Source organism: Pterocles gutturalis, unplaced genomic scaffold (genome assembly GCF_000699245.1).
Source record: "Pterocles gutturalis isolate BGI_N339 unplaced genomic scaffold, ASM69924v1 scaffold430, whole genome shotgun sequence".
Lineage (NCBI taxonomy): Eukaryota > Metazoa > Chordata > Aves > Pterocliformes > Pteroclidae > Pterocles > Pterocles gutturalis.
Genome location: NW_010145437.1, coordinates 62,277 through 76,907, shown reverse-complemented (window position 1 = coordinate 76,907; position 14,631 = coordinate 62,277).

The following is a 14,631-nucleotide window of genomic DNA, read 5'->3' as shown; positions in this document are numbered from 1 at the left end:
AAACAACCCGCCACTTCCCCCCCCCCCCCCCCCCCCCAGCAGAGAGCAGACTCCTGCCAATTCTGCAAACATGCCAAAGGTCTCACCCAGGTGCTGGGATCATCTGAGAAGACCAGGAGTGATGTCTCCAGAACACTGGAAGGTAATTTTACAACCTTTTCCTGCAGGAGAGGACAAGCCAGAAGCAGCAATGTCATCCCACCCATAGAATATGTCCTATCTGTGTCCCCTGCATGAAATCCAACAGGAAGAAAGATGAACTAAAATCAGTAATTCCTCAGGCTGGCATCCTCTTCCATGGAACAAGCAGTTGTGTCTATTCCAAAGACACAAAGCTTTTCTCTAGTGTACAAAGGAACAGGGCTGAGCCTTGAGAAGAAATATCAATTAGATTAGGGACTTGGATGGTCATCTGATAAACCTCATCTTCACTAGTGTGCCCACAGGTGTTGTACTGATGGTACAGATGCTTTGAAGCTGGAGTTATTTGCTGTAGTAATGATTATTTGAGAAACCTTCTTGAAGCACTTGGCAAGCATCACTGCATTTATTCACTCAGTAACTCCATGGGAGGGATGTGCATTTTATTAGCCTTCTGAGACTGATCATAAACACACCTATGGATACATCCTCTTCACCAAAATCCTGCGCATGACCAAACATATTTTGGGCCAGAAACCTTATAGAATGAGCACAGTGATTTTCTACTCCTTGTTATATGCTTACAACAGATTCAAAACAATAAAAATACTTGAGGTGTGGCTGATCTGCCTTGTGTCTGCCAGGACATAATCATTTACAGTTTAAGATCTGATCCACCGTGCAGGTTCTGAACGAGATTTCTTTGGGGATTTTCCTTCAAGCCTTGAGATTGACATATAGGTGGATGATAGATGAAGAGAAGATCTGTTCCAGCCTCATTCCCATGGCTAGTACTGTATCCTCTGCCATGGGAAGGTTTGGCTGGCTATCTCTGTGCCTTGAGGTACAATTTTAAAAGCCATGTACTTTAAAAGCAAGGAGGGAAAAAGAAATACTGTAGAAAGGTCCTGCACCATTTTGAGAAAAATCTTACTGCACATCTAAAAAAATTTTTAGAAAGTGGAACAAAAACTAGGGTAGTTCAATGACATTAAGGCAGTTAATCAATCCCACCAGGAAAGAGCCAAGAGTACCCCTGGCCCCTGGGAAGGTAGTCTGGATGTACATCAGCATACCTAAGAAAGGAGGAAACTTTTTTCAATAATTTGGCTTACAAATCATTACTCTACTACATGCTACAGTTCATCCTTATTCCCTATTTTCAAGGGCAGAATCATTGTTTCTTAAGGGCTCATCTGCTCCTGCTACTTATTTCCCTACTTGAAGTCAATTTGCAAAATTACAGTTGGTTGTGGTGGAAATAATTATAATGTCAAAAATATGGTATTATGACTTCAGTTACAGGCATAAGTAGCTGAAGCGGATGAACCATTACAAATTAAAGATAGCCTTTTAATGCAAGCAGCCTAGAAAATATAAAGCAGGGAGAGGAGGAAGGACAATAGGGAAGCAGAAATCTTTCAAAATAAATGGATATTCAAAGTTCAGCACATAGCTATCATTTACCCTTTCACACATGACATTTTTGCTTCCAAGGAATAAAGATGCTTTTAAGATGCAGATGAGTCTTATACCATTCATTTCCATCTAATATTAAAACAACAAGGAGGAAATGAAAAATGAACAATAATAATTACCATGGGATTGTTAAGAACCATTACAATATCCTCAGGTCTTTATTCTTTCACTCAATTTCCAGAGAAGGATGAATCTGAGGCCAGAATGTCTTACCCTGACCCAGGTGAGTCCCATCTCTCCACTGGATGTAGCTACTCACCTGAGAAAGGTAAGTGGGATTAAACTGGTTCTCATCAATAGCTCCTTGGGAGTTGCCACTTTTCTGATAACTCATAAAAACTGAATCTGAGAATTTTACAGTACATGGGTACATAACTAAATCTCACATGTTATTAAGCCAGACTCTGACAGTCTAATAAGCATTAGAGATGGCATATTTTAGCCATGAACTATCCCATCATTTATACAGTATACTATTGATTCAGCGTACAGCATGGTAATGGCACTGAAATTTAAATCTTTATACAGTACTGACAATTTAACATTGCACATTGACTGTACTCTAAAAGATACATTTCAGTCTCCAGTTTTTCCAGAGTGCCTGTAAAAGGCTGCAACTTCATAGCACTTTCTAACCAAACATTAACAGTCAGTTCAACTCATAGCCCACACTACCCACCTCATTATCCTCCTGTTCTCAAGGAAGCTGCCAATATGGCATTGCAATTCATGCGTTGCCTGAAGGATCAGTGACCTTCCCCAATACTCTTGCTTTCTGCTCGTGTCCGCTACTTGAAACCCTACCGAGGTGGGACATGGAGGAGAAGAAAAAGGACTGAGGCTTCTCTTTCAACCAGCTGTTGTATTGCCCAGTGGGATCCACTGGCAGCAGGTAAGGAATAGCCTTCAAGCTGCTATCCAAAGGAAAGATCCCACTGACAGCAGGAGTAACTGGTAAAACAAGTGACCCAGAGAAAAATGATGTAATTAAAGGAATAAAGGAGATATGGTCTCCTCTGACTTCTGGAATGGCCTTAAATGAGTCATTTAAAGTTTCCAGGTGAAATCTTGGTTCTGTTGAGTTAATGTAAGTATCTTTGGCACCCTGAATAGCTCTTCTCTCCTCCACAGTATAAGGAGTAACAACATTTCTCTTCTCTGCCTGAGTCACCTGTTTAGTTCTCAGGGCTTTTCAAAAGGGAATTATCAACCCGAGCACCTCACTCCAGCACTTGCCTGGGGCCATCAATGCTTTTGCAGAACATATAGCATTAATAGATGTAGTAAATAATGAGGTCCTAGAAGAAAATTATAGTCCATCTAAACAGCCTTAGCCCTCAGAGCATGTCCAAGGGCTTCTTGAGGCCATTTGACTGCAGATGAAGGGTTGGTTTCTAATTAGTGTGTTTATGGGTGCTCCAAAAGGGCACTGGGTGAACTTAGAGTAGCCCCAGCAACCTCTTCCCTCGGCTTTCCAAAAATACACTTTGTCAACACTTAGCATGAACCCCCTTTTGTCATCACCGTCCAAAAATATTCTGAACATCTCCTCTTGCTCAGACTGCCCTCCTGGCTGATCTACAGTGCTTGCCCACTCTCAAGGTAAATGTAGATTAAAGGATCAGCTGGAAACCAATCTTTCTCTTCTTTAATATTTCAGGTAGATTTATTATCTTCCAACCCATTCATTTGTCATTTTAATAAGTACCTAAAAAGTTAATTCATTAATAAGAGCAGCTTCTTCATTTATTAGCCAAGAGGCAATTGTAATTCAGGTAGCAATAAGGAATTGATGAAGAAAAAGTAAATGCCTGAGTGATACAGTAAATGTTATTGAACTCATTTCATCTATGAGTTTGAAGATAATTAATCTTGCATTGTTAATAGCTGGAGATGGACTGATCAAGGTTTGTGTTCTTTGGACATTTTAACATGAGACTATTTACACCTTGTTAATGTGGAAGGGCAATGCAAAGTTAGAATAAGAAATGTTAGTGAGAGAAATTAAAATGAATTGATGATACTCAATCAGTTAAAAAAAAAATCCTACTTTTCTCCCTTCTCTCTCTTTTTTGAGCAAAAAAAAATGTAGTTTGAGTGGGAGGAAGACTCTCCCTGCTTTCTCTGTTCTTTGCTTTGAAAAAGCTCATGGAAGAAACCAAAATTTGAATTAGGTTTTGCACTTGAAATAAGGTACAAAACAAAGCCATGCTGAATTGCACTGTGTTTGGAGGCAGGAGCAGGAGAGAGGAAAAAAAACAACATTTATACATTTGGAAAAAAGCTCTGAGTTCAAAAAGACCCTTGCAGAGACTCATTCTGCTGTTGTCCTCCTGTGTCCTCTCCTGAAGCCTTGGACTAAGAGCTCCCTTTTCCTAAATCCTTAATGTATGTAGTCCAGAGCTGACTTTTCAGAGCAACTCAGGCTCTGCAGAGGAGCATTGCCCAGGAGCTTTCTCAGGACACCCTGGCTGTATGGAGCCTCCTGCCTCACAATGGTGCCCTAAGTAGTCTGTTTCCCCACCACTGCTCCCATCCTACATCCTGCCCACCCTCTGCCTTTGGCCCATGTTTACTGGAGCCCACAGCATCTATTCTCTCTTTCTCATAGATGCTGAAAAATCTCCAGCCTTCACAGCCCAGGCAGCCTTTGCCTTTCACAAAGACCTTCTTGGGGTCTGTTTTAATGTATGTATCTCCTACTCTTGACATTTTTATGCTCCTGTCCTTGACGCCACTGAAGTGGCATCACATCCTGTGTCTGGAGGCAATTAACCTCTGTCTTCTTCAGTTTCCTCACCCACAAAATAGAGACAGTGTCCAGCCTGCCATACCACTAATAAAATGGTCTTTATATCACACCAAATACACTTCGTGATGGTGTGATTTGAAGAACTGAGAAAAGAAGCTGCTTCTCCCATCCACTGTATTTTTTTTTCCACTGCAGTTGGGGACTAAACTTATCCTTTTGAAATGTTTCCTATTTATTTCATTCCAGAAGTACATTATACCAAGCAGTAGGAAATGCTGTTTGAGTTATGGGGGAATTTGCTCATTTTAAAAAATGCTAAAATGCTCCCTGTTGAATGAAATATCTGCACATTAGCAATTACTTTTGTAGATGCCGGATGCAACCAGAAAAAAAAAATAAGAAAAACCAACTACAGAGAAACGTTTATCATGTTGAGAAGAAAAATCCATCTGATTTATAAAAGGTGCAGTAATGATATTAGCCATATGAGAACCAACAAGTAACTGCATTTATGTTCAGGTAAAATGCATGCATTTAGTTTGACTGAGCCTTAATTACTGTTTTTGTAGATCAATATGTCATTGCAAAAGGTATTAGCTGTTCAACTAGAATTTGGCACTAAACACAGGATTTTTCATTAAAAAAAAAAAAAAAGGCTTCTTTCCTGTAGTCCTAGGGTAATCTCAGTTCCAACCCCCTAACTTATGTTGTGTCTCAAGGATTTCATTGATTCCTACTTTAGCATTAGTTTTCATACAAAGCCCCAGATTCATTGTGCCTATACCCACCACAGAAATAAACATCCTAGAAGTGCTGAATAAATTTTCACCACCCTCAGCTAAATAGAATCAGGAATTTCACATACTGACTCTGTGTGTGTAACACACATACAGAGAATTATAATTTGTAGATGGAAAGTTTTTTGCTCATCTATGGTTCAGGTTGGAATTCATGGGCAGAATAAGAAGAAAATCCTCCAATTGTTAGTGCTGACATATATTCGCTCAGCAACAACTTATTTCACTTACCTGTATAAGGTTTAGGTGGCAAATTGAAGCTTGTTGTCTGGTCTTCTTGTATAATCAAGGGAGAAAGATACTTTCAGAGGTGGCTTCAACCTGTTTATGACACTGACCTGCACTGCGATGGACCAAGGAGCAACAGGCATCATGCCCTTGGGTGAACTTGCAAGCTAGAGAGCTCTTGGCTCACCTACAAGGGAGGGAAGATGCCTTGGAAAAATATTTCAAAAGGCGGTTTCAAAAACCAAAAATGCAAGATAATCAAAACACAGAACAATACAGCAGAGCTAAAAGAAAAACATCTACTTTGCCTATACTGTTGACTAGCAGCTACCTTCTTCACTCTATAAATACTGCCATCAGGGTGGGTCTAATTTGCACTCTTCATGAACAGCAGCTGGGCTGCAGGCCAGGTGACTCTCCCTTTGAGCAGGGATGCCTCTCAAAGTTTGACGTTCCTTACATGAGCCTAAGAGATCCTTCTTTGCCCAAGGTGGAGAGATCTCTGACCCTCGGCAGATCCTTCGTAAGTGCCTGATAACATGCTGAATTAATACTGATGAAACATTACTAAACCATGTATTATAATAATATCCATTCCTGCAAACGGTTTGCTGTAAGTAGGATTGAATCTACAACTTCCCAGAAAGCTGAAATGAAGGATCTTTTTTAAAATAAAGGCATTCATATGCTTCCATTATGTCAAACTCTATCCACAATCTATTTTCAGCAAATGCAGTGTGTTGTCCATGGGTGCCACAGTTAGAATTTTGCTCTGCTTCATCAACTGTAGCCAACCCAAACTAGAGTTGCACTCTTATATTTAAATCCCCTCCCTTCTTGATGGTCTATTGACCTCCACACCATGGAAACATCCCCTTTGGATTGGTGAGGAATGAGCAATGAGTAAGACAATAGATCAGTGTACTTTTCTCAGTAGACAATAACAGTTGTAGATACAGAAGCAGAACTTTTTTTCTTAACTCTTCGTTATACGTGAAGTCCCATGGTTTCCAACTGCACCTCAGTAAAGTCACCTCAACAAGCTCATTGGCTGAAGCCAACTCATGTATCACGACACAGCAACGACATACTTCAAAGACATTTCCCTTTGAAGGCCATGATAAAAGAAGATTCAAAGAAAATTGAATCCATCATCAAATAACTTTAGAGTCCTTTTTTCTAAAAAACCCCATCTCTTACTTGTTATAAATTATTTAAGGGAAATCCTGCTGGTTCTGTTCTCTCTTAATTTATTTTTCTCTGCTTTGAGAGTATTAATTCAGGTCCCTGTCTGACACTGCAAATGCAGCTTAACTTCTTTAAAATGTGGGAGTATAGCCTTGATGCGTTGCTCCATAGCAGACCCCTGTTTTTAGAAATTGTGTTACAGCCCAGACAGAAACCTACTGCTGAATTTACATAAATTCATCGCACTGAGGAAAAAGAACAAAGAACAAGAACAACTTCCTTTCCCTCCAGAAAAGAAGGCTGTGTTCTGCTCCTGACAGCTTAGGTAGTTTCCATCTTGTTTTACATTTCTGACTTGTTCATGGTAAGAATAATTAATTACAAAAATCTATCTGTTTTTCTTATAAAATAAAAAATATATTTCTTCCTAACGATGAAGGATATTCAGTGTGTTAGGCACTTAGATACTTAAATGTGTGATCTAATTAGGTTCCTTGACTATGTTACTGGTACTGCAGAATTATTCTAAGTGTCAGGAATGTTTACATCAAGGTAATATTTGGAGCAAAATTTCAAGAAGAGGACATTGAATATACTGTGTTTGCAAATCTGTTGTACTTGCTGTTTACTCCTGATCCTTGAGGAGTAATCAAAGACATCTTAATACAGACATCTTAATGCTTAATCTTGATCAACTTTTGCCTCTTTATTTCAGCCCTTACCAGACCTCTCTGTTTGTAGGAAGGCTGCTTTCATTGGATGGTGGGTCCAGTGATCATTTAATTTTTTATAACATTGTGCAGCATGTCTGAGCATAGGCAGTTTTACAAATGAATGGACCCTATAAATAAATAACAATAGATTTTCAAAAAAATCCAATATATTTTGAACATTCTGTACTATTCTTCCGCAGGGATGTCTCTTCGGTAGCATACAGACAATACTCTCAGTTAAAGTTCTATGCACTTTGTCCCCTTTTGTCCCTTAGGACTCAAGAAAAAAAAAACCCCTCATCTGCAAAATCCTGTACTCTAATCCATAAAACATGTCAGCCTCTGCACAGACTACTTGGGAGGTAGCGTTCATGTATAATTTCCATTCTACTTTTTGCTTTTTTTGTACAGTTCTAGCCCAGAAGCAGATCTCTCTGGTTTCTTGGCTGGTGCAGAGCTCCAGAAAGGGAAGTTAAATGTAATACTGTAACTTCTAACATCACTTCTGCCTGCAAAATACCTGTGCTTCCTAGAAGTCACACTTTAAGACACTGTACCAGAAGGTGAAGGTCCTTTCCAGAGACCTCCCCAGCCACTAAAAGTCTCTGGAAGTCACAGATGACTCTGCAGGACAGAAAAGCATCTGAGTTTCCATGGGTGTTCCCTCGTCTGGCACGGCACATGTCTGTCAGGAGAAGTGGATTTCATGTCAGGCTGGGATGGAAACTTGTCCAGTGCATTGGCTCTTGGCTATCAGTCAAATTTGTCATCAGCCATGAATAATTGCAGGTCTCTCTCCAGCAAAGGCCTGAGGGGACCAGTGAGAAAAAAAACAGCCACTTGCTGAAAAGCACAATAGGATGAGAATCTAACAGCTCTCTGCTCTGTCATCCCCTGACCTGAATTCATGCCCTAGTCCTTGCCTTTTGAAAAGAAGCAAACTCTTCACCTCCATCAGTGAAGGAAAGATGTTTTTACACAAAGGCGCCTGTGTGTATGGGAGGTGGGGATGAATTTCCCCAAGGAATGCTGTCAAGGACTGAGAAATGAATAAAAACACGGAGCAGTGGAGGGGGGACAACTCTGTCTAGAGGACTGTCAGGGCAGTAAACAAGGAAAATGTTAGCTTTTGTTTTTTCTGCTCGTTGTACATCAACAGAGGGGCTTTAGTAACACAGAGTTTAGTAGTGGATAACACTGTTATTTCTGAGGGAGACAAATAGAAAAGGGCCAAAAAGGTGAAAGCAAGGAAGCACAGGAGAACTCTGAGCGCTCCTGGCAGCACCCAAAGGAGTGGAAAGGAGCCCCACAATTGCCAGGGTCCCTAACACAGAATCACAGAACGGCTGAGGTTGCAAGAGACCTCAGGAGGTCATCTGGTCCAATCCCCCTGCTCAAGGCACCTAAAGCCCATGACCATGTCCAGACAGCTATTGAATATCTCGAAGGAGAGGGACTCCACAACCTCTCTGGGCAACCTGTACCAGTGCTCAGCCACCCTCACAGTGAAAAAGTGTTTCCTGATGTTCAAGAGGAACCTCCTGTGTTTCAGTTACCTCCTCAGAGGTAAGATGCTCCACTCCCACAATCATCTTTGTGATCCTTCGCTGATATCTCTCCAGCATGCATCCAGGATACCATTATCTATCTTGGCTGCAAGGGCACATCACTGGCTCATGTTAAATTTGGTGCCCATCAGGACCCAGCAGGTCCTTTTCTGGCAGCTGGGTGGCCCCCAGCATATACTGGTGCATGGGATTGTTCCTCCCCAGGTGTAGGACTTTGCACTTCCCCTTGTTGAACTTCACGAGGCTCCTGACAACCCATGTCTCCCGCTTGTCGAGGTCCCTCTGGATGGCAGCACAACCCTCTACCACTCCTCCCAGTTTTGTGTCATTAGCAAACTTGACAAGGATACACTCTGCCCCATCATCCAGTTTATCAATGAAGGCGTTTAACAGGTCTGGAACCAGTAGAGACACTTGGGGTACACCACTGGCCTCCAGCCAGACTTCAGGTCACTGACTGGCATCCTCTGGGTCTCACCATTGAGATGGTTTTCAAACCACCTCACTCTCTGCTCACATCGATTTGCAAAGCTTACATGGGGTGTATACTGTGCATTATGTTTTCTGCCACATGTAAATAACAGATACATTCCTGAAATCAATATGAATCCAAACATACAGAGTGTCTTTTATATTCTGTCCGATTTCTCACTCACCTTCCGATTATATCCTCCATCGCAGCCCCTGTGCAGGAAAGTATGAATAACATTTTTGTTTATTGACTGATACAGAATGGAGGCATATTTCCCTGCAAAAGATTTATGATCCATGAACCCATTACATTTGGATTGCAGATAGCACATTAGTTTGGGATTTGTCTCATTCAGAAAGCATTGACAATGGCGATTCATCACAATAATTTCACTAAAGGATCTTAGCAATGTCTCATGCCAGAAGCAGGTGCTCAATTTCCATCCATTATGAGAGTCATATGAATGGAGACATTGCAATAAAAATGTAAGCATTGTTATTTATTTAGGATGCGGGAAAAATGTACATGGCAGAGACACTTATTGCTTTGTGTGCTTGTGGAGTTGGACCTTTGCTGGGAAAAATCTTTTCAAGCTGTTAAAATTCATGAATTGGGCAGATATCAGACCTTCAAGTGTCTATATTGTTCCTTATAATGGAAAGATGAATTCATCTTCCATGTTCCAACCCATCACGATCCCTCAGAGGGCTTGAGTATGACCTTTAATGGAAAGCAATGTGGAAATTCTGTAGACATTGATCCAAACTGTCAAAAGGGAAGCCTAAACTTGGGGCTCGTAACTATATTTAAGCACCTAAATATGTGACCTGAGATGGAGAACTGGAGGAGCTCCAGCTCAAAAGCATGGAGACCTACCAGGAAAATAAACACCATCAAAATTCAAACCCCTTGTCCAAGTGCCTGTTTAGGCACTATTTAACAAAAATACTTTTTTTTTTTTTTTAAATTGAAACACATTTTTCTACAGATTGTCCTCTTTCTGGAAAGAGCTTCATTACTCTTTGAATAATGGCAAATGCAGCTCCTCCTCAGAACTGTTGTTTGCCCACATTATCCATTAAGGAGAGGTCTGTGCTGTCTGAACCAGATACAGTTCAGAACACTACGAGGAGAGGCCATGACAGATGCAAGTCCAGCTGAAAAACTAAGACCATCAGTGAAAACTGTGACACAAGTGACAAACTTAGAGTACCAGAAGCACCTCCACCTTTTTTTTTATTTTTGGGCAGAAAATCCTTTGGCTTTTTATTTAAGGCACCAAAAAAAAAAAAAATTTTTTTTTTTTTAAATTTCCCTTGGTATTCGAGGGAAAAAACCCCAACGCTTCATTTGTGTTCTGTTCATTGACAGACACTATTTGTCAACACTATCTGTAGTAATTTTTTAATAAGGAGCTAGTTATATTATTACAATGGCTGTCAACAGTCCATTTAATGACAGCAGATACTTGAAATTATGCAGCCACACGATCTGCAAGCAAAAGAAAGGAAACCGAGCACACATCCTGGTAGAGTTCTGCAGTTGTTAGCTTGCACATCTGTCCACATCTTCATAATACATCACTCGGTTTAACTTCTGCCTGTCCACTGAGTTTGCCTCCACATCTCATAAACTTGTTTTACTGTAGCTCTAAGTCACTGCTACTATGGAGCAAGACAGGTAGTGCTGTGTCGTAAAACCCATCCAAGAGCACATCTGCCCTTATATTTCCTACTCACAAAAGCTTCTGGAGGAGGAAACACAGTCTCCCAGACAGAGTATTACTGTCCTGAACAGGAACCATTTGGATTGTCAATTGAAATGTAAATGAAAATTTAATTTGGGCAGAAAATTAAGAAATCTGCTTCACAGATACTGCCTGATTTTGGAGTGGCAATTGCAGCAGTGTATTCAAAATGGGGAAGAACTTAATGCAAAACTAAAATGAGAAATGCATCTGGTTATCTTACTTCTTTACTGGAATCGATGCCCTCCACTCAGCAAAGTACTCAAGCATCAAACATAGGGCATGTGCTCATATGCTTGGGCATAGAGTTGGGTACCATTAACGCAGGGCCATAACATACTAGTTTCCATTAACTGTGCATTATGATGAATGGATTATTCAACTAATTCAGCTGTATGGGCCTTCATACCTACCTGCCTTTTAATTTACTCATGTGTCATCTTCATAAGAAAGCTTTAGTGACCTTAGGTATGCCCTGAAGAAGGGCCAGTGGGTATTTCACAGAAGGCTCCTTCCCTGGAAATTAAGACAACTGTTATCTGACAAGTGCATCACTAATTTGGTAGCATAAAACTTGCTTCTAAAGCAACTTTATGCAGGTTACTTCCAAAAGCTGTTCTGCAGACTTGCTGCCTCAGTGTTGTTTTACATCATTTACCTGTGCAGTTAATTATCCTCTCCTAAGAATGGACTGTTCATTGTCTTTAATGACTTGCGTCTTATTTTCTGCCCTCTGAAAAGGTCAGTACTGTCTGACACACCCTCCTGAGGATCCTCAGGACGCAGTATTGTGTCCCTACTACTTGTAACCAAACGGATCCTCCACAGATGCTTTCACAGCTCACAGATGTGCAGAGCTGTACGAATAGGCAGGCTGTGTTGCTTTGGATTCCCTTCACAAGCATATTGGGATGTAGGATGGTTTTGTAGCTGGATTTTAAGGGGTTCGCACACAGAAGGAATAGATTTTCCTTCATGTGAGTCACCTTAAATTAGTTTTTGCTCACAGCAGGTTATGATTAAAACAAATGCAAACTGCTCAACGCCAAACACAGCAGAGTTATAAAGCCTTAGAAGGTGCCAGAAAGGAAAAGAATGCATGCAGGTATTCATCTGTTCTTCCAGTGACACTCAAAGCTCCATCTCTTAGAGCCTGGCCCAGTGGACAGACCATTCAACATTTACAGACTTTGGGCTAACGAGACATTTCTTAAACATCCCAAGTCATAGGACAAGCAGAACCATTGGAGGAATCACCAGTGTGACCTCTCAGACCCAACATGCAGATTAAATGATTAAAGCAGTCTGAGAGAGACCCCGGAGGTATCACATTTGTTGTAGGGATCCAAATATAGTGTACCACTTCTTCCCTGGCTTAAACAGTGGAACAGATGGCTTGTTGAGTTAGCAATAACTCTCCGTACTTCCAGCAGCTCTGCCCAGAAATAACTGAATAATATCGTATCACACTCTGAAGTGGGCATTTAAAAGTGTGTGCAAGTTCATAAGCGCAGCTCATATTCCTGCGATTGTTCACTGTCCTGCTTGTTCGCCATTCATTTGGTTGGAATTTGCAGCGCTGAAGAATTCGGCTCTGAAGAGCTGTATAAATCTTGCTGAAGTGAAAAATTTCTCTAGTGTAAATGTCACCTTTTGGAAAGAAATCTGCAGAGTTTTCTGGCAGTACACCTTTTGCAGTATTAAGATAAGACACTAATTGTCATAAAACAAGCACTCTTCCACATAATGAGAGTCAGCAGCAATATTACCGACCACAGGGAGTAACAAAGTCAACTGGAAGAGAGCACTTTTTGAAAGCCAGGGTTGGTTGTTTATCTTCAGGCAGAAAAAGATTATGTTTATCTTCATGAGACCTAAAGGCAAGATACATAACTTCATATTAGTGGCACAGTATACAGAGAGTCAGCCATGCTCTGGATTCATTCCTTCTAAAGGAATGTGCCAGACAGGATGAGTGGATCTCTCAGGGGCTGGCTCTGTCCAAGGCGTAGGCTCTGCTTTTTTTCCCTGTTGAACTTCATCAAGTTCATGCTGCTCCAACTCGTGTCCTTCCATGAAGGAAGGGCTGTGTAGCCTTGACAACACTGCAGGTCTAAGTTCCTCACCACGTTTGCATTGACTCCGGGCAAAGCTCCTAGCAAGCTGATCCCCATCCACCAGAAAAGGAGATTTAAGTCATTAATAGTCTCCTAACTTACAATTTGTAAAGTTGTGGCACTGTGTTTTCAGAAGGATGTAAACAAGGACAGCAGCCTGCAGCCAGGAAAATGCTAATTAATGTATAAGTCAGAAATGTTAGTGATGTAATAGGAAGAAAAGAGAGGAAGCAGCAGCTCTGGCCAGCCTTTAAGAGTGATGACACAAAAGCTTCACGGACTACTTTGAGCAGTTTGAGTAAGACAGAGATCTGAGAAGAGTCTTCCAGGAATCACTGCTGGCCAGGAAACACCTCTCCCAAATGCAGCAAGAGAGCAGAAAACACACTTCAGTGCTGAGGGTTCCCAGCAGGGGTGACAAAAGGCAAGAGGTGGGTGTATATATGCACCTCTGTGCATATGTCCTCCCCATCTTCATCCTTCCTCGGTCTGTTTTATCCATCAGTTGTGCTTGCCTGGATGAGTTCATAAGCCTGTCCTTTGCACGCTGTAATTGGGACTCTGAAATGTATTCCTTCAGAAACTTGGCTTTTGAACTTTTTTGTTTGAGCTAGGAAAAATGTGTACTTTTAAGTAGGTCATTGAATTTCTTCAGAACCCAACTCCTTTGACAGAGGCTTGTTATTTTTCTGTGTGTGTTTCAACAGGAAAACACATGATTTCAGAGTCAGCTGGCATGTTTTTATTTCCAAATGCAGAGTTTCCTCTTTTGTGGCTTGTGGAGTTGAATATTATTATAAATTGAGCTCCTAGATCTTTTGCTGTGCTGACACTTCTCTTCCTCTTGTACCACTCCCCTTTTCTCCTGTCCCAGTTTACTGCGATTATTTTTTCAGTTGGGAATTCCAGTATTTCACAAGCTTTTTCATCTTTCTCTTTACTGTCCTTTCCTTTGTAATCTCCTCCTCCTCCCATGTTTTTACCAGTCCCTTGATCATTCACCTTCTCTCTCCTTTTGCCAGGCTTCCCTATTCTCTTCCTTCACGTTCAAATGTTCACAATTTCTGAGTACCTTAATTAAATCCTCTGCTTGAACAACTTATAAGCAAGGCCCAGATGCTTCCTGCTTTTCAGAGAACACGTGCAACAGAGCTGGTGGAACCTGTCCATAAATTAGTAATTTTTCTCCATGGGCATCCATCAATACTTCTACCACGCCAGCTTTGAACAGAGCATGGTCCAGCTCCTCAGGTTTGCAGACATGGAGGCGGGACAGGCAAGACACTCAGCTCTTCCTGAGTCCTGGTGGAAGGCGAAAGCCAAGGTGGTGAAACACAACGTCAAACTCTCACACACCAATATCTACCAAAACTGCTATTTCTAATTATCATGGTTCTTCTGCTGTGCTGTAGGCTCAGATTTTTGGCAT